We start from the raw sequence: 18,762 nt of genomic DNA, 5'->3' as shown, positions 1-18,762 counted from the left end.
TGATCTCTCTTTATTGAAAAGGAACAATGTACAGGTTGCTTGGGAGTGGAGGGGATGGAGGACACAGCAGCATATAAATATGACTCAGCTGATGGCTTACTGTGTCCACCTGTCTGTGGATTCACTCGAGCTTCAGAGGGGGTTGCCAGCAAAGGGCATCAACATTTCTCCCCAGTTCCTGGGACTACAGGCCATTTAACATCCTTTTCAGTAGTGTTGAATTTTTACAGATAAGCATTTATTTATTTTTTTAATCTGAAGAAAATGTTAAAGTGTGAGTTTCCCTCTCTTGTTTGCTGGGGGACTGCAGCTTTCTCCAAACCTCCCAATATGAACACTTTTGTTAGTCTAAGGCTGGAAACGGAACAGGGGTTCCTGCAGGCCAGCAGTGATGGCAGTGTCATCAGCCCAGGGCAGACTACCAATGTGCAACAGTGTCCCTGCTGGCCTGCTGGACAGGCCTCTAATGGTGGTGGCCCCTGAGTCCTGGGGACCTCAAACTAGTGCAGCATCACCAGGAAGGAGGGGCCGGTCATAAACTCAGAGAAAGCTAATCTGGAGGTGCCCACAGCTCCCACAAGGAGAGTCTGTCTGAGAGCAAAGCCATATGGAACAGAGCTAAGTCAAGAAAGGGGAGGACATTGAAGCCTTCAAGCTCTAGACTAGTTGTGTTTAAAGCAGGACTACCCTGACTTGTCAGTGATATAGACAAATAGATTCTCTTCTGTTATGTGTGCTCACCTGAGTTGGCCTCTATTACTGGTAACCAAACACCAATAAGTTAATATGCCCACCCCTCTGGGTACAGTGCCCCCTTCCAGAGGCATGCTGAGCTGGACTGGTACCTCCAAGCTCCCAGCCTAGGGTAGTAAAGAGGGTAACCTTGACCACCGTCCCTCTGTGTGCCTCCCATGTATGACGGGGCCCAGGTAGCAAGGAAGGGTTAGCTCCAGAAAGGGCTTTCTGAGTAGCCCTGTGTACACACAGTAGGTCCCAATGCAGACAGATGTATTTTCAGAAGAAATTCACTGCAGGTCTTCTGGCAGGAAACATCCAACTGCACCCACAACAGAAGGCCCCTCATTCAAACAGGAAACACAAGTACAGAGCTCCACATTCCATTCCCTCACCCTTGCTGACTGCAGACAGCCCTGCTGGCTTCCCAGAACCATCACCCACATCTGGCACAGTCCTCATAGTCCGTGGGGTGGGGTTGGCCCCAGAGTAGGAAGCCTTGGCCCAGTACAGGCAGGTCCATTGACAACCATGGCAGAGACAGCATTCTACTCAAGCCAGCCCGGTCCCAAAGCTACATCAAACCTATCAAGTAGCCTCTCCCAGAGGTATTAGACCCTAGTTTCTCTGCATCTGAAATCCTGCCATTGTTAGCACCTAGATGATGAGAATCTTCAAGCTACAAGTCCCCAGTGAAAGAGGCAGCTGCCCCTAACCCCACTTATAAGCCGTGCATATTCTTGGGCCCTGGACTATTCTCCACAGATCCTGTGTGTGCATGTATGCGCGTGCCCTGGCGAGCAGCTCAAGCGTGTGTCAACATGTGGGTCTGCTTTCAATTGTGCTGGAACAATTCTACCTGATAAACAAAAACAGATCCAAAATAACCTTTGGCAAGCAGCATATTTTTAAAAGAAAGAGAAGGTCCGAATGAACTGGCAAGAGTAATGCTTAAGCAAACAAACTTGGTCAAGCCAAACATCCATGGTGCACATCAAAAAGCCCCTCCGAGGGCTCCCCATGAACCGAGGCCGGCAGCCGGGAAAGAGGTTGGAACTGATGCACTTCTGGCCTGGAATGGGACAGGCCACCCACTTCCCACCATTGGTCACTGGCATTTCATTCAGGTCACTGGATCAGACCACAAGGCAGGGCCAGGATGCCAGGACTCCACTCACGGCAGGAAAGGGCGAGCCCCCTCCTTCCCCTCCAGTCACCCAGTTCTGATGGGCCCCGGCAGGGCAAGAGACAGTGGGAGCAAGTGGGCAGTGCCACTGGAGAGTACCCAGAATCCCTGCTGGATGAGATGGCCAAGTTCCCAAGGCATTTCCCATTGAAATCCATTCAGACCCAAGAGCTAAGACAGAACCAGGTCTGCAACTGCCTGCTTTGGATCCCACTACACCACTAACTATACGGCTCCCTGGCTTCCCATCCACCTTGAACTACACAACACTGAGGATCATAGAGCCAGAGTGGTCAACCCAGGGCCCCACCCAAGGGCTAACTAAGGCACAAAGGCTGGCACTGAGCTCACAGAAGAACACCCAGCCGCCTTTGAAAGAAGGTAATCACCTGTCCCTGCACAGTTTCACAAGCTGGGCCGTCAAGACCTCCAAGGACAGGGTTCCATGCAGCTAGCCCCAGACTCTGAGCTACCACCCACACCCCTGCCAGTCCCCTCAGCAAGCACACTTCTCTCCATCCTGGTTTTTCCACAGTGAAAAACGTTCCAAGAGCTTTCTGTCACCAGGTCCAAACCCCTTCACTGCCTGGTCTCCTGGGGTTCTAGAACCTCCAAAGGGGTCATGCTCTTCACTGTCTTGCTCCACCCTCGCCCCGCCTCCCAGTACTCCCAGAGATTTACATCTGCCCACATAGTATTTCTGGGGTATTGTTCTTACCACAGTCAGGTTGGAGTCAGCCACAGAGCCCACGCCACATCACACCAAACCCCTCTTCAGGTGCCACAGGCTCAGCTAAGACAAAGGATGATCCAGAAAGTCTGTGGAGCCCAAGGCTAAGCACTGCTGGAAGGGGCAAGGGACACTCCCAGGGACCACCATGGGAGCTGAAGAAAGCTAGAATGTGGAGGGCTCAAACCCAAACATGCCATAAACTGTCACAGGCTCACAGAAGAGGCCCAGGGGCCAGATGGAGAGACATTCTGGAGTCAGATCTATGTTAAAGACATGAGAGTCTGGAAGATGACCTAACTTCTCAGGGCACTTGGTTTCCCCTCATCTGTTAAACAGGGGAATCAATGCATCTTTCATGGGGTCAAGGAGAAATGAGAGAAAAGAATCTGCTATGGTACCTGAGAGAGAAAGCTTTTGATAAGTAGAAGCGTATGGCTGTTAGCATCTCAAAGGCCAGTTTGTTGAGGCTGAGGCGGAGCAGGTGAATGGAAGTGGTAGATCTGGTTTTCCTGGATACGGTCAGCTGTAAAAAGGACAAGAGTATTTGTGTATGCTTAAGTGCAGGAGGCAATGAGGCAGCAGGAAAAAATGTTAGGAAGCGAGGCCTTTAGTGTACCTCTGAGAGGGGAGTACAGAGAAGGCAGGGTGCGGCTGAAGGCCAAGAGAAATGGACGCAAACAGTCAGAGAGGTGTTGGGGCGGGGACTGTGGCACCTGCAACAGGCAGATACAGGAGGCCAGGGGCAGGATGCCCGGAGCTAGGCTGAGATCATCCACGAGGAGGGCCCAAGTGACCGCCCGCCCTGCTGCAGGGTGGGGAGCCGGAGCCCCTTCCTTCGCTCCTGCTGCTTGAGGAGGACGAAGCCTTCCCACACAGTAGACCTAGGCCACCCCTAGGAAGAAGGGCTATCCCATGCCCAAGTGGAGTGAGGGCACAAAGGAAGTGAGAGAAAAGCAGGGAAGGGTAGAACAAATTGCTCTTTCTCTGCTTCTTTGTATTTTTTCTTTCATAAAAGCCACACATGAAACAGATGAATACAAGCTCGTTGTAAAAGACGTGAACACCAACTGCACAGATCAAGACATGAAAGCTCTCTTTCAGCCCCTAAATTCCACTTTCCTTTGCTCCCCCCCAAGATGTAACCACTATTCACAGTTTGCTGTGTTTCCTTTCAGATCTTCTGATGCATCTATATACAAACATATGTTCATATGTACACAGTTTTCCTATATAAATGGGACCCATCAGACACACAGTTCAGAGACTTGCTCTTCACTTAATAGTATATTCTCCTTATTTACAAAATGTTTATGAAGGGCGGAGGGACAGACAAGAATCTCTACCATTGTGTATCTGATGGTTCTAGTGGTAGTCCTTCCACCTCCATTGAAGTTACCTTTCTTAGTGGCTGCGTCGCACTGCACAGTTTGTAGTAACCAGCCAATCAGGGAACATTGAACTTGACTCCATCTGCTCTAGCATAAACAGCACTGCAGTAGACACCCCTGTGCCCGGCTCCTTGGGCAGCCGCCCTTAGAACAGGTAGAGAAACAACTCAGGCATTGGTCCTCCCAGGAAGCAAGAAAGGAGGATGCTTTGTAACCCCTACTCACAACCAGAGATACTATTATAGGATCCTGTGGTCCCTCAGCCCACTGTGCCTGGGGAATGCAAAAGGCATGCATGACCAGCTCTCAACCCTGGAGGTACTGGAGTTCATATCCTAGCTCCTGCTAGCCATACAATCCTGAGCAAGTCACACCCACCCCTGACTCTGTGGCTACCTCTTTCCTGCAAAAATGTCCCCCATGTGCCCCACCCCCATCAGTGCCCCCACAGAGGGAAGTGATGTGTTCAAGGATGGTCTCTAAAGGGGTACAGGCCAGGGGACACATAGAATGTCTGAGACACTTCTGGTCAGCACAGCTGGGGAGGAGGTGCTACTGTCATCTGCTGGGTAGAGGCCAGGAATGCTGCTAAACATCTTATAATGCACAGGACTGAGAATCACGGGCCTCAGACACCAATGTGATGAGGTGGGAAGCCTGCTGGTGGCCCAGCAGCTGAAGAGTTAAGCAGCCCACTGCCCAGGCTGCCTTCCTGCCCGCCTGCCTGCCGGCAAGGACTACATTAAGCCTGGCCAGGAGATGGGCCGCTGCCTTCTGGTTCACATTAGCGGCGCTCTGCTTGGCAATGTTCCCTCTGGCGGGCTGCCTTCCCTCCCTGCCCCAACCACTCTCCACCCCAACTCAAAAGAAAATACCAGGATCCACATATAAAACCCGCGCACTCCCCGCCTGTCTCTTACCTCGTCTTGAATAAAACAAGCTCTTAAACTCCTGACCTTCCTCCCAGTCACCCCATTTGTTTCAAGACAGCACATCTCAGGCTGGGGGGCATGGCATGGCCCTCCACACTGCGGGGTGCTTTGCACGCCGGGCTGGCACCAGGGCAGGGCAGGGCACCTCCTCTAGAGGCTGGCCCCTGTGTCTATGATCTGAAAAAAGACAACTGTCCCCACAAATACCCTCCATGCTATCCCCAAATGCCAAAGCTTCAGCTACTCAGACCTTCACCTTTCAGAACTGGGAAGGCTCCCAAGCTGAGAACAAGAGGAGAGTTGGAAGCATTTAAAGATCAGAAATAAAACCTTAGAAGAAACAGCAAAAGCTTGCTTTTTAACTTTTCTTATCTTTCCTCACTAGAGGCCCCAGCTACTAAGGTCGGATACACCAACCACTGTCAAACTCGTGTCTGTTCCCAAACTTCTCTGGGCCATCGCTCCATGCATCAGCTTCCCTCCTAGACCTCCGTTCCAACTGGAGGCCCCCAAACACCTCAAACTTATTAAAGCCCAGCCCATACTCCCCTCTCCTCTCTACCTCCACCCTTACACCCCGACCTTCCAGGGCTCCCCGCTCAGTAGTGGCTTCACTGCCCAGCTTGCTGCTCCAGCCAAAGATCTGGGAGTTGTCTGGGACATGCCTCTCCCCTCCATCTTCCCCATATCTACTCCATCACCAAGTCTTGTTAATTCCATCTCCTAAATATCCCTGGGTCTTACTGTCCTCCCACCAGGTTAGCCCAAGAGACCTCAATCTTCCTGCACTACTGCAGCAGCCTCCTAACTCGGCCCCAAAAAGGTACTCCCAGTCCCCTGGAATCCATCCTCCGTACTGTCTGTCTATCCAACATGCAATAAATACACATGAACACCCAGGACACATACACACTTCACCCTTCCAAACTATCTGCATTATTAAAGTAGACTAAAATCTTTAATAGACCTCTAGACCTTACAGGGTCTGCTCCCACCTACATCTATGGCACCTCTTACTCCAAGGCTGTTTTCTGATCTCCAACTAAAATGCTTTTCTTACAAGTCTTCAAGTTATCTAAGTTATCTCCCACCACAGGAGATGGCTTTGCCTTTGCTGGTACCTCTGCTTGGAACACTTTGTACACCCACGCCTCACACCTCAGCTCTTCTTCTAGATCAGTCCTCCTCCTCCTTCAAATCCTGGGCGTCTGATCTGACCCTCAGCCTAGGTCAGTTCCTCCACCCTCTGCTCTCAGAGAATCTCCCATGTCCTGAGAAGGCCCTAGCTAGGCAGGAATAACACATGCGTGCGTATGTAGGGAAGGAATATGCTGGCAGTGGGGCTGACAGATGCAGCTCTACATACCACGAACTCATCCTATCTACACACCCCTATTTGTGTCTTCATAGACACTGATCACCAACAGCAGGCCAAGGAGATGGTGGTACGGTCTGATAGGGGCGGGGTCCACAGCTGTGCCACAGTCAGCTCAGTCCGACAAAGGCTGGCTCAGACTCTCCAAATTACCCTTGCCCAGAATCATCTCATTTAAATACTTTTGGAAAGACAAAAAGAACAAAAACACCAAAACAAAAACAAAACACCTTTTGTTTGTTTTGTTTGTTTTGTTTGTTTGTTTCACCTTTTGGTGAAATTTATTTTTAAACAAGAACATGTTATAATAAGGCATTTTAGTAAAACTTCAAACAAAAGCAGGCAAGTGTCTTTATTTTAATAAGACATCTCACTTGCCCTTTCCCCATGATTATTACAAGTTGAAGCCTGTGAATAATTAAAGCAATGTTTATGGTATTTTTATTATTGTTTTATTTTTTAAAAGAAAGAATTATAAATATTCAGTTTAAGTGGTACATTGGCTTTATACACACTCAGGAAACACTCAACTTTCCTTTAACAAGAAAAACAAAAACAAAAAGGTCCCAGCAGAGCCCCAAAGGCTGCCAGGGCAGTTAGGGGCTCAGTGCAGATGCTCATCACAGGCTGTATGTCAGCTTGTCTCTCTCTGAGGTGCCAAGTCAGAGGGGTTGGTGGGGGTGCTGAGGGAGGTACCCTGTCTAGCTTGGTACTGTTTCCTTCAGCTGAAGGAAAAGGAAGCCTAGTGGACTCTGTGTTCACAGTCAAACCCAAACCAGCAACCTCAGTGATTCTGAATAGCCCGCTCTCATTCTCAGCTCAGCGGGAGAAATAACAGACTAGACCCTGCTAGGCCCTGAATTCCTATGAAGGGGAGGAAGACCGGGAGCAGAGCCTACATGAGGGATTTATTTCAACCACTGAGCAAAGGGCCAGAGACCATACCTGGGATCCAAAGTCAGGAGTATATGGGGCAAGAAGGGGCCTGAGATAAGCCAGAGCACAGGGCCCCAAGCAGAGGAGCAGGGCACCAGAACCCCCAGGAGCCTTCTCTCAAGTGCCTCCCCAACAGGACAAGGCATATGTGGGACATTCCCACAGGACATGACTCTGCTGGAGCTTCCTCTTCTAGCCTTGGCCTTTGGAGTACCCTCCCTATGCCCTTCTGAAGATTACCAAAACCACATGCTGGGCATTCATCTTCTCAGACTCTGCCACAATGAATGTAACATTTCCCTCATGTACCAGGCATTCTCTCATTTCTGGGCTTCACCTTTTGCTTGGAATGCCCTGGTAAAGCCCTCCTGAGGCTCAGCTTCAACATACCCTATCGGATGAGCAGGGCTGCAAGTTCTCCTCGGGGGTTCGCCCCACGCTCTGGACACCATTCTCACTCGGCACCTTCCCCAGATGAGGAGACAGCTGTCTGCCTGCCCACCTTCCCTACACCACCCACCCCCACAGCAGGTGCCCCAAGGGTCCACTCAGGCTCTGATCACTTTCAGCACCTGACTCAATAGGAGACGCACCAACAGCACTGCGGGAAGGCTATGGGCAGGGCTGGCTTCATGGGTGTGCAATCTCCCCGGTCACACAGGACCTGCGTGGCCACACTTGCTGCTACAACCAGAATTTACTTCTTAGCAGAAAGAAGGCAATGGACCTCAGGCCAAAGATCAAATACTCCTCTGTGGGTCAGGCAGCACCATGTTTGCACTGGGCACAGCCTACCACTAGTCAACTGCCTGCTGACTGAGCATTTCTGCAGCCAGACTGCTTCCAGCTGGTGCTCTGACCCTGGCTGGGCTCCCACTTCCTGACAGAGAGAGCCCCCTTTGGGCTCCCAGTGTTCTAGGTCTTGCCTCCTCAGCCTCGCTGCCAGCTCACATTTTCCACCCCCCTCAGTGACATGCCTGCATGTCATGCCAGCTGGAGCCCATAGCCAAGGAAGGAACTACAGCACCCCCAGAAGTGTTGGTAAGCCCGTGTGCAACTCAGTGCCACTGCTCCAGAATCTATGCCAATTCCATTAGGCCGAGAGAGCACTTCCCCGTGGTATCCACTTGACTGTTGTGAGGGTAGTGGCACTGGGAAAGCAGCTGCCACATGAGGACAATTTTCACTTCTCTGTGAAGGTGGCCTGGCAGGAAAGAGGAGAGTGACCTGTGGACAGTCACACAGCTACGCATTCACACCCAGGACCCCAGACCTTGCCTGGCGTGTGGGCAGGGCTCGCCTGGCGCAGTGCCTAGGCCACAACATAGCACTTGTAAGTATTCTTTTTAATTCATTCATGGTCTCTTCTTGGAAACAATAAACTGATTTAATTTTACTCAGAAGCTTTTGTACTTTTGAGGGGTTTTCACACAACGACTTGCAGGTGACAGCAGTGTACTATGGCTAGTCTGTGGGTCTTGTGAGGCCACTGTGGGCTGGGACCCACACTGTCCTCAGTAGAGGTCTGGAAGCTGGCCACACTCCCCTCCTACCCCACATCTACCACTTCTGTGCCTGCTCACCACCTGGCAACCAGCAGGTGCCACTTGGCCACCAGGGTTTCACCCAGAGGACACAAGGCTTCCTGTGGTGGTAACAACAGGTGGTGATTCCTGAACACACCCTGGAACCTAGGTACTATGGAAAGATGTTCTATAAGCCATTTAATCCTTACACCATCTCTTTGAGAAGGTAAGGTTAGTCCCACTTTAAAGAGGGGGAAACTGAAGCACAGAGAAGTTAAGTAGCTTCCTTATGGTCACAAAGCTGGTGTGTGGGATGCAAACCAAGGCAGAGTGGTGCTCAACACCCTGCTCTTCACCTCCCTGCTATACTGTCCCTCAGCTGTGAAGGGCAGGGCACATTCAGGCAGCAGGAGTGCCTGCATTCAGGCTTCGAGGTGGGCAGAAAAAAGGATGGATCCCAAGATGTCCATCCAGCCTAATGAGAGCTCTAGTTAGCTGGATGTGGGGCATGGTTTTATTTGTAGCCTCAGGCACTAGAGTCCCCAAAATGGGCCAGGAGGGCTGCAAGTCCCAAGCACAAGGCTCGAAACATACACAACCAGATGAATGGCAGCTTTACCAAGGGGTCCTACCTCTGTGTGGCGGGGGTGGGGGGGGTGGGGAGGGGCAGAACTAAGCCAGGCTGGAGGGGCAAGGGCTGCACAGCTGTTGCAGGCTGTCACCCTTTCTGCAGAGGAGAGCACCAGGGTTGTAGCAGCCATCTCTCCCCTACTCCAACCAGGGCCTGACACAGCCAGGGTCATCCCTGCAGAGGACTGTGGGGAATGCTGAGGCTGCTCAGGATCAGACGCAGTCCACTGTCATGGGCCCAGGCCCCTCCGGAAGTTAGCTGTGTCCTCTGCCTGCACAGTTGCCCTCAGGATGGCCCCAGGACTTCCGGCTCCCTGACTGAGGGTCCTATGGAGCCACAAAGAAGGATAAGGCAGACTGAAGCAGCACCTCTAAAGATGACTCCAGAATATTCTTGTCTGAGGGTCCTTGGTTCATCTCCACAAAAACTTCATCTGATATGAAAAGGACAGGGCCACAGGGTTCAGTGGCCTCCTCATGTCTGCCAGGGGACTGGGGTGAGCATGGATCTTAGATCTGGCTGCCAGAGTTTGACTCCAGAGTCTTCCACTGATTAGCTTCTAGAAGATTTTTACATCTTTGTGTCTCTGTTCCATGCCCTATAAAATGGAAGACAACAGCACCTTCTGCAGAGTTGCTAGAAGCACAGAAAGAATACATAAAAAAGTTTTACACCAGAGCAGGGGACTACTCAATGCTAGCCAAAAACCAATCCTACAGCTGCAACCTGCTCTAGGGCTCCTTCCCCATATCAGGCCAATACCATGCTAGGTTTCAGAATTCATACTTCTATAAGCCATCTAAGGCTAAACTAAGAGAAGCTGAACCCCAATGAGGCCACCAGCATCTGAGCAATCGGGGCCCAATGTGGGTAGGTGGCTGGTGTCAGCACCCTCTCTGGAGAGGAGCACGTCAGCATGATGAAACCCATTCTCAGAAATAAAGGATGACACATGCACACACACAAGAATGAAAGGGAGACAGGCCTTGGGAATGAAAGCTGCAGTCTTCTCCAGGGGCTGACAGAATGGTACAGTCACTTGGGACTGAGGGGTGAGGACCTGCTGGAGGGAGTCCACAGGAGAAAGGCCTGTAGAGAGGCAGCATCCTACAGCCTGCTAGATCTTTAGGATGCTGAGCACACGTCTCTGACAACAACACCTACACAGAGAAACTTTCCTGAGCTCCCTGCCTGCTCTCAGATCAATCTCTGTCCTCGCCTGTCACCTGTCCTTCCTTCTTGGGGCCTCGTTAGGGAAACAACAGGATATTACAACTTGGCCAGAAGGAAGCTGGGGCAGAGGCAAAGGTCTCACAGAGCTGTGGTGTTCAGGGTTTGATCCCCAAGCCAGAAGGAAGCTGGGGCAGAGGCAAAGGTCTCACAGAGCTGTGGTGTTCAGGGTTTGGGGGCCAGGGGGGCGGTGGATGCAGGGCCTGCTGAGCTTAGGCCATCCGACCCCTGAGTCACTGCACTCTGTGGGCCAAGTAAAAAGGCAAGATAAGTGGGGGAAGGACAAGAATCAGAGTGGCATGTGATAACAATAAAGACAGCAATCCCCATGTGCAGGCCCTGTTGCAAGCACAGTATGGGAATGTCCTTGAATCTTCATGAGCAGCTCTGGAGGAAACAGGCCCCAGGAGTAAGTGAGGGGGAGGGCCTCCGGCTCAGCCCCTGTGTATCCAAGATCCAGGCTGTTGAGGCTGAGGGAGAAAGAATGAATACCAATGGTGTGGATGCCTCTCTGTTTTGCCTGCCTGACCACCTACTTTCTAACATCAGTACTCCAACTTCCTTGGGTGCCCGTTCTTCCCAGGACCCCCCACCCCCGCTCCAGGGGTGGACATTTAATCCAGCCCCAGTCAGATTGTTGCACTCTAGGCTGCTGGTCCAGCCAGCCAAGGAGATCCCATTCTAATCACAGACTAGCCTGACTGAACAGTAAGGAAACGTTTCTCTCCCAACACCATGTGCTGAGGGAGGGCAGACCCAGCACCCCCCCTCCTCCCAGGGCTCTGCTGCAGGCTGTTTCCCTGCTCAGGTCCAAAGGTCACAACAGCCCTCCCTGCTTCAATGTCCAATAGCAGGAGAAACCCCCCAGGAGACCTCCCTTCACAACTCACTGTCCAGAACTGGTCACCAATCACTGGCAGGGGAGAGCCTCCAAGTAGAATGGACTTGGGGAGCTAACATCCCGGACTTGAGGGGAGGAACTAGAAAGCCAGGGTGCTGGGGCAAGGCCTACGAGAGCAGCCCACATAGAATGGGTCTGGAAGGAGGTGCCAGCCCCACCTCGCTTCTCAGTAACAGAGCCAGCCTGCCCGTTTCATGTCAGGCCAGCCTGAGGTGTGTTTCCGTCACTTGCCACTAGGGCCCCTGACTAATACATGAAGCATGAAACAGCTGGTATGGCTCTAGGATGAGAAACTGAAGCTGGAGTCAGAGAGGTGAAGTCACACCCAGAAAGGCAAACACCTTGATTTCACCTATGTGTGGAATCTAAAAAATGAATGAACAAGCAAACAGAAATGGACTCATAAATTCAGGGAACAAACTGTGATTTGAATTAGAGGGGAGGTGGTGGAAAAAAAACAAAAAGCAACTGAGGCTGGAGAGGTGACAAGGGTGAGACTACAGTCTGCTCCCTGCCACACAGGGCACTTCAGATTTCATCCTGGAGATCAGAGGCCCACCAGCAGAAAAGCAGGACACAGTATGGCTCTACAAAGCCCCTGCCATCAGCCTACCTATCAGCAGCCAGGGTCTGGGCTAGGCTGGTAGGTGGGCACTGGAGCCACAGAAGGCCACAGTCCCAGTGGGACACAGGGGAGGCTGGAGGGCAAGGGCCTAATGGCAGACAACCCCTGACACAGGACCCCAAGTGAAAGGAGATCTGATCATAGGACCTCCTGACCAACGCCTGCCTCTGCCTCTGCCTTCCTTGCCCCAGCCTTGAAAACAGCAAATTCATAGAAAGCCTTCCTTACTTATAGATATTCTGAAACAGGAAATGATTAAGGATGAAGATCTGGCCTTACATTTTTGATAAAAGACACAGAAGCTGAGGGAGCTCAGTCTTGAGAGCTGATTTGCACAGGTGGCTCTGGAATCCAGTTCTCTAGCCCTGGGCACCTGATTTATAACCATTCCCTGAAAATGAGCCAGCACTGGGACACAGGAATACCTCTGGTGCTACTCACTGGTGAAGTATCAAGATGTGAGCCTCAAAGAGAAGAAAGCCATAGTAGGAAACTGCCAGCTTCCCAGCTCCAGGTTTCTCCATCTGGACCCATGAAGTAGGGGAGCAGCCCAAACCCAGCCCTCTGGTGGTTCATTTTCTATTTTGAATCAAAATCCTACTACAAAACAAATAGCTTATTTGCTTTATTGGGTTTCCCCTACTGTTTTGTTCATAAAACAGTTTCTGGGGCCTCCTCTGGGCCCAAAAGGTGTGTGCTAAAGGCACAGAGATGGATAAGACCCAGCTTCTGCCCTCCAGGAGATGTACATGGTGGAAGACACAGTCACAGAGACAGATACAGTGCCAGGGAGGGCCTAAGTGCCAACCCACAGCACCCATGGGAGGGAGCAGCTATCAAAGGAGGGCACAAAGGGATTCATAAGGTAAGAGGTCATGTGCTCAAAGGTAGGGCACAGCCCACCAAGGCTTCCAGGTAAGAAATAAGGATAATAGGAGGAGGGTTACTAGGAGTGGGGGATGGGCAGGGCAGGCAGAGATACAGCTGTGTGCTTGTTGAGGAGAGAAAATGCATCTTTTCAGATGTCACAGCTTTCTCTCTCCTTGTGATCATCACCCAAGGATGGAGGCAAAGGTAAGAGTAACAATGCCTAGTGGTATTTAAGAAAGTTTTTTTTTTTTCTTTTCTGGGGCTTTTTTTTTTTTTTTTTTAATTTTCATTTATTATTTATGATAGTCACAGAGAGAGAGGCAAAGACACAGGCAGAGGGAGAAGCAGGCTCCATGCACCGGGAGCCGGATGTGGGATTCGATCCTGGGTCTCCAGGATCACGCCCGGGGCCAAAGACAGGCGCTAAACCGCTGCGCCACCCAGGGATCCCGAGGGGCTTTTTATAAAGAAAAAAAAAGAAAAAGAAATATGAATGTGGACCTGATCTGGAGGCCTATGCTACCACACTCTGAACTTTTCTCTAATAGTTTTACCAACTGAATAGTCCCCTGTATATACCTATTAATGTTTGTCACCATCATCAGAAGGAGACAGTGTGGGCTGTGAAGCATATTTCCATTTTAAGAGTGCATTTAGCAGCCCTAAAAAGGACCGTTTCCTAATAACCTGAGAGGTGCCCTGTACTCCACAAGAGGAATTCCACAGAATAGGACTACTGAACGGCAATGATAGGGCTGACAAGAATTATCACCTAAAACCCATGTGCCTCCTTGATGCTGGCAATCTTCCATCTGCCATCCCTAGTGGCCATGACAGCACAGTGCGACTCTTCCAGAGGCCCTGCACCAAGGCAAGACTTCAGTTTGTGATGAATTAGTGAGACACAGAGAAGCCAAGAATTTGCCTGTGAACTTGCAGATCTCTCTCTCTCTCTCTTCCTCCGTAGTCTGTGGCTCTATTTCTGATGTGACAACCCTGATAGCCAACTGCCATTGCAAACATCACTAGCCTTAAATCCCAAGATCAGATGTGACCAGAGGGATTTCCCAGGCTGAGGATCAAGAGAACCAAAAAGCCTGAGGAGAAGGTTGGCGAATCTCGGGATGTCTGGTGTTTACGCCATTCTGGGATCTAAATGGGATTTGGTTTTTCTCCTCCACTCTCGTTCCCCAACACTTCCTCCTTCGGCTAATGGGCCCCAGCTGGGAACAGACACAGGCAGCAGAGGCAGGGGCCAGGGTCTGACTGGCTCCGACGGGCCAGCCCTGGCCAGGAGGGGAATGTGACTGTTTATTTGGAATGGCTGTGCCCTGCCTCTGAGGGAGTTCAAGCGGTCAGATGTGTCCAAATTGATTAGTGAAATCTGACAGGGATGTCACCAGGTTTGGGAGGAGGGCCATCTAGTTTGAAGCCCCCATGCTGCAACGTTCCCAGTGCCCGATAGGCACCGGCCACCAATTACGGTTAGTGGAAAGCGGGGGCAAGAGGAGGTCAGGAGCTCTAGACCTCAGGAGCTCCTGAAATGTGTTTTTATAGGCTCTGGGGCCCAGGAGAGGCCTCAGTGGGGTGCCCCGCTCCCCTACAAAGCTGCTCTGGAGGTTGGAGGGTCCTACCCCAGAGATGAAAGCACCACTAGCCCTGGCATCTCCTTGGAGACTCCAGGGACAGTGGACATAGTGGACACAGCCTGGTCTTTGGAGCCAGAGGAATGACTTCAAATGCTGGCTTGGTTTTCTGGCTGCTTAACAGACCTAGGCCTAGGTTTTCTCGCCTGTTGGGTGGGAATTACATGAAAAGGAAGGAACAGAGCTGGCCATCAGTACACAGCAGGCCTGATTCTATCATTAACCTGTACTGCCAATGTGCGCGCAGCTCATACCACCCTCACAGCACCCCGGCCGTCCCTCATGACAAAGTTAAAGCTCAGAAGAGTTAAGAGGTGTGCCCACAACTACAAAGGACTTGAGGCTTGTTCTGATTTCAGTCCTTTCCATCCAAAATTCACATTCATTTCCTAGGGCTGCCCTAACCAGTGATCAAAGTTGGTAGCAGTAAACAACAGAAATATATTCTCTCTCAGTTCTGCTGGCCAGAAGTCCAGAATCAATGTATCAGCAGGGCTGGTGCCCTCTGAAAGAATTCCTGAAAAAGAATTCCTTCCCTACCTCTCTCCTAGCACCTGGCAGCTTCAAGCAGCCGCTGGTGTTCCTCAGCTCGGGGCTACATCACTCCAGTCTCTAGCCTCTGGCCTCCATAGGCCCTTCCCTGAGAATCTGTATTACTGAACACACACCCTTGGATAAACAGCCCACTTGAACTGGGATGACCTCATCTTGAGATCCTTACCTTAATTATGTCTGCAAATACTCTTATTTCAAATAAGGTCATATCCGAGTGTCTAGGCGGACATAGCTTTTGTGGGCCACAATTCTACCCACTACAGTCCACCCGCTAGTCCCCAAAACTTCATCCACATCCATCCCATGGGCAAAATACTTTCACCCCATCCCAACACCCCCAATTTCTCTCCCCACTATAGTGCACTTTAAGTCCAAAATCTCATCAAACTACCATTAGTTCAAAAGTATCATTTAACTCCCCTAATCAGGCACTGATATGACCCATCCTGGGGCCAAATGCTTCTCCATGTGTGGACATGTGGAACTTAAAAGACAAGTTTTCTGCTTTCAAAATATAGGCATAGGGGAAAAATAAGGGAACACAGAGGTCACTGGACCCAAGCAAATCTGAAATTCAGCAGAGCACCTTCTGTTAGCATTCCTAGCCTAAAAATGACCCTCTGTGGCTTGGTCCTCCACCTCTGGGCTGGCCTCTCTGGCCTCTGCCTTTGTGTCCACGGCTCTGCTCCTTCTTCCTTTTTCTTGAAAGATAGCATGAGTTAACTGAGTAATTCTATCAATCTGTTTCCTAGAATGACAATACCAGAAGTCCAACTGCTTTAAAAAAAAAAAAAAAAATTTTTTTTTTCGTCAGGCCTGTTCCTTCTAGTCTAGGCTGGCAGTGTTTTTGCTGATACAACATCTCAAAAACCTCATGGGTCTCTCATGTGTCAAGGGGATCTCCACCATTAAACAAGAGGGTTCTCCACAGATCCTTCCTAGAGAAGCCGGTCTCTAGTCCTGACTTCTGCTGAGATGTTTGATTGGATCCAGGAGGCACATACCTAATCTCCACAGCAAAGGTTGTCCAGCCTCATCACTGGTCTTTCTCCAGAGCATGCTTTCTAAAGTGAATTTCCTACTTTTAGCATCGCTTAAAATCTGGAAAGGCCAAGAATCTCCCAAATCATCAAGTGTAGGTAACTTTTTGCTAACAGTTGCACCTTCAATTCATTCCTTTCCTCTGACATTTTACCATAAGCAGCAAAGGAGAAAGCAGAGTGCACTTTATACACTTTAATTGGAAAATTTGGGATCCCTGGGTGGCGCAGCGGTTTAGCGCCTGCCTTTGGCCCAGGGCGCGATCCTGGAGACCCGGGATCGAATCCCACATCGGGCTCCCGGTGCATGGAGCCTGCTTCTCCCTCTGCCTATGTCTCTGCCTCTCTCTCTCTCTCTCTCTCTCTCTCTGTGACTATCATAAATATATAAAAATTAAAAAAAAATTCTTCAGTCAAATATTCAAGTTCACTACTTAAAAGTTATGCTTTCCCTGACTAGTAAATTAGAGAATAACATAGCACTAAAGAGTTGAAAAGTTGGCTAGGGGAAATTGGTGAACAAAAACAGAAGGAAAATTATATTTGCCAAGCACCTTCCAAGCACCCAAACACTACACATCAGTAATGGGACCCTGATAGGCAAGTTCCATCTTCATAAGGATGAAAAGAGTAGCCACAGATCTCAGAACAAGTCCCCACTCAAACATCCTTATCTGTTTAATGTGGCTGACTCTTTCAGCCTTGGCCTTCCCCCATCCCATACTGTTGATCAAGCATGGCAGCCACTGATCTTATCATCAAACACCTTTCCCCACTCAGGTACTGTACTCAAGTCTATGTCCCACTTGCGACCTCTTCTGACACCACCTTCCTCCCCTCAGCTGCTCTCCCAGGCTGCAAATGTGTCTTCTCCCGAGGCAGAAGGGATACTAGATGAGGGTGTCCCCCGAGGCAGAAGGGATACTAGATAAGGGTGGCCCCTCGGGGTCTGCTTCAGGGAGCACCCAGAAGGCAAAAAAATTTACCATTTGAGTAATTCTCTGTTCCAGCTAAGAATTAACACACAGCACTATAATAATCTTAACTTTGTTAAATAGAAGTTTGATTTATTTTCATAATTTTGTGCTTTATTTTTTTAAGATTTACACTTTTAGTCCCTGGCGCAACATGGATTTGATTTAAGTGGTGTTTATCCAGGACTAATGGTCTTCAGAGGACAGTCTACAACAGCCGTGGAGGAGGGGATTATGACCTAGGACATGGTTCCTAAGTCAGAGGAGGCCCTGGGACTTGGAAGGGCATTGTACTTCAACTCCCGCTGTCGCCCCAGGGAACCCAGGAACCCAGCCAGTCACAGGCTCATAAGGGAAGCTTTACTTGCGGTTGGTCCTCCCTCTTCTTGAAGAAGGGAGCAGCAGCCACACCACCATAAAATGGGTGGAGTGGGATGATTTAAAGCTGAGATTTCCTCTACCTGGGGAAGCCCTGGTCATTTCTCCCAACCCGAAATGCCTCTTTCCTACATCCTACCAAGAATGGCCAACACAAGGTAGAGGTGCCCCTTGCCCTCACTTGTTCATGGTGGACACTATAATCATGGTTCTCCCCCACAGCGTAATGGTGTATTTTATGGTGTATTTCAAATAGGCTGAGCCACTATACTGACATGTTTGGTTGAGCATTATTCTGAATATTTCTGTGAGGGTCTTTTTTGGATGAGATTAATGTTAAGAGGAATAGGCTTGGACAGCCCTGGTGGCTCAGTGGTTTAAGCGCCACCTTCAGCCCAGGACGTGATCCTGGAGACCGGGATCAAGTTCCGCGTTGGGCTCCCTGCATGGAGCCTGCTTCTCCCTCTGCCTGTGTCTCTGCCTCTCTCTCTGTGTGTCTCTCATGAATGAATAAATAAAATCTTTAAAAAAAAATTAAAAAAAAAAAAAGAGGAGTAGGCTTGAGTAATGTAGATACCCTCCACCATTTGGGTAGATACTGCCCAATCAGCTCAAGGTCTGAACAGGAAGACTACTGACCTCCCTGGAAGAAGAAAGTCGGCTGGCCAACAGCCTCCGGACTTGAAGTGCAAGTCTTCCCTGGGTCTCCATCCTGCTGGCCTATCCTTTGGACTTTGAACCTTCAGGGCTTCATAATCATGTGAGAGCAAACTCCTTAGAATACACTCCTTTCTCTCTGTATACATATATACACATCTTTTCAGTTCTGTGTTTGTGGAAGACCTTGACTAATACATCTAGTGAGCCAGATGACCTCAGAATCTGTGACAACACAGCCCTCCAAGGAGAACTCCCAGTTAACAGGCAAACTGAGTTCACTGACCGAGGCTGTGAGTGCAACCAGAAGCTGGTGTTTGTCCCTGGCTTAGTACATGGGGCCAAGTGCATGCCCCTGCATCCCTGCACTCCAGGTTCCCTGGAGAACTAGACAACCACCCTGGACCCCAAGTATCTTCATAAGATCTGCCTAGTCCTAACTAG

At 50.1% G+C, this 18,762-nt stretch overlaps 1 protein-coding gene across 10 annotated transcripts in view; it reads right to left on the bottom strand.

The window, feature by feature from the left end:
- EEFSEC (eukaryotic elongation factor, selenocysteine-tRNA specific) overlaps positions 1–18,762 on the bottom strand; it is a 265,603-nt gene that overhangs the window by 112,269 nt on the left and 134,572 nt on the right. The gene's annotated exons all lie outside the window — the stretch shown is intronic.

The sequence above is a fragment of the Canis aureus genome, chromosome 19 (assembly GCF_053574225.1).
Source record: "Canis aureus isolate CA01 chromosome 19, VMU_Caureus_v.1.0, whole genome shotgun sequence".
Lineage (NCBI taxonomy): Eukaryota > Metazoa > Chordata > Mammalia > Carnivora > Canidae > Canis > Canis aureus.
Note: the sequence above shows the minus strand (reverse complement) of the source record. Positions and strands in the feature narration are given on the sequence as shown.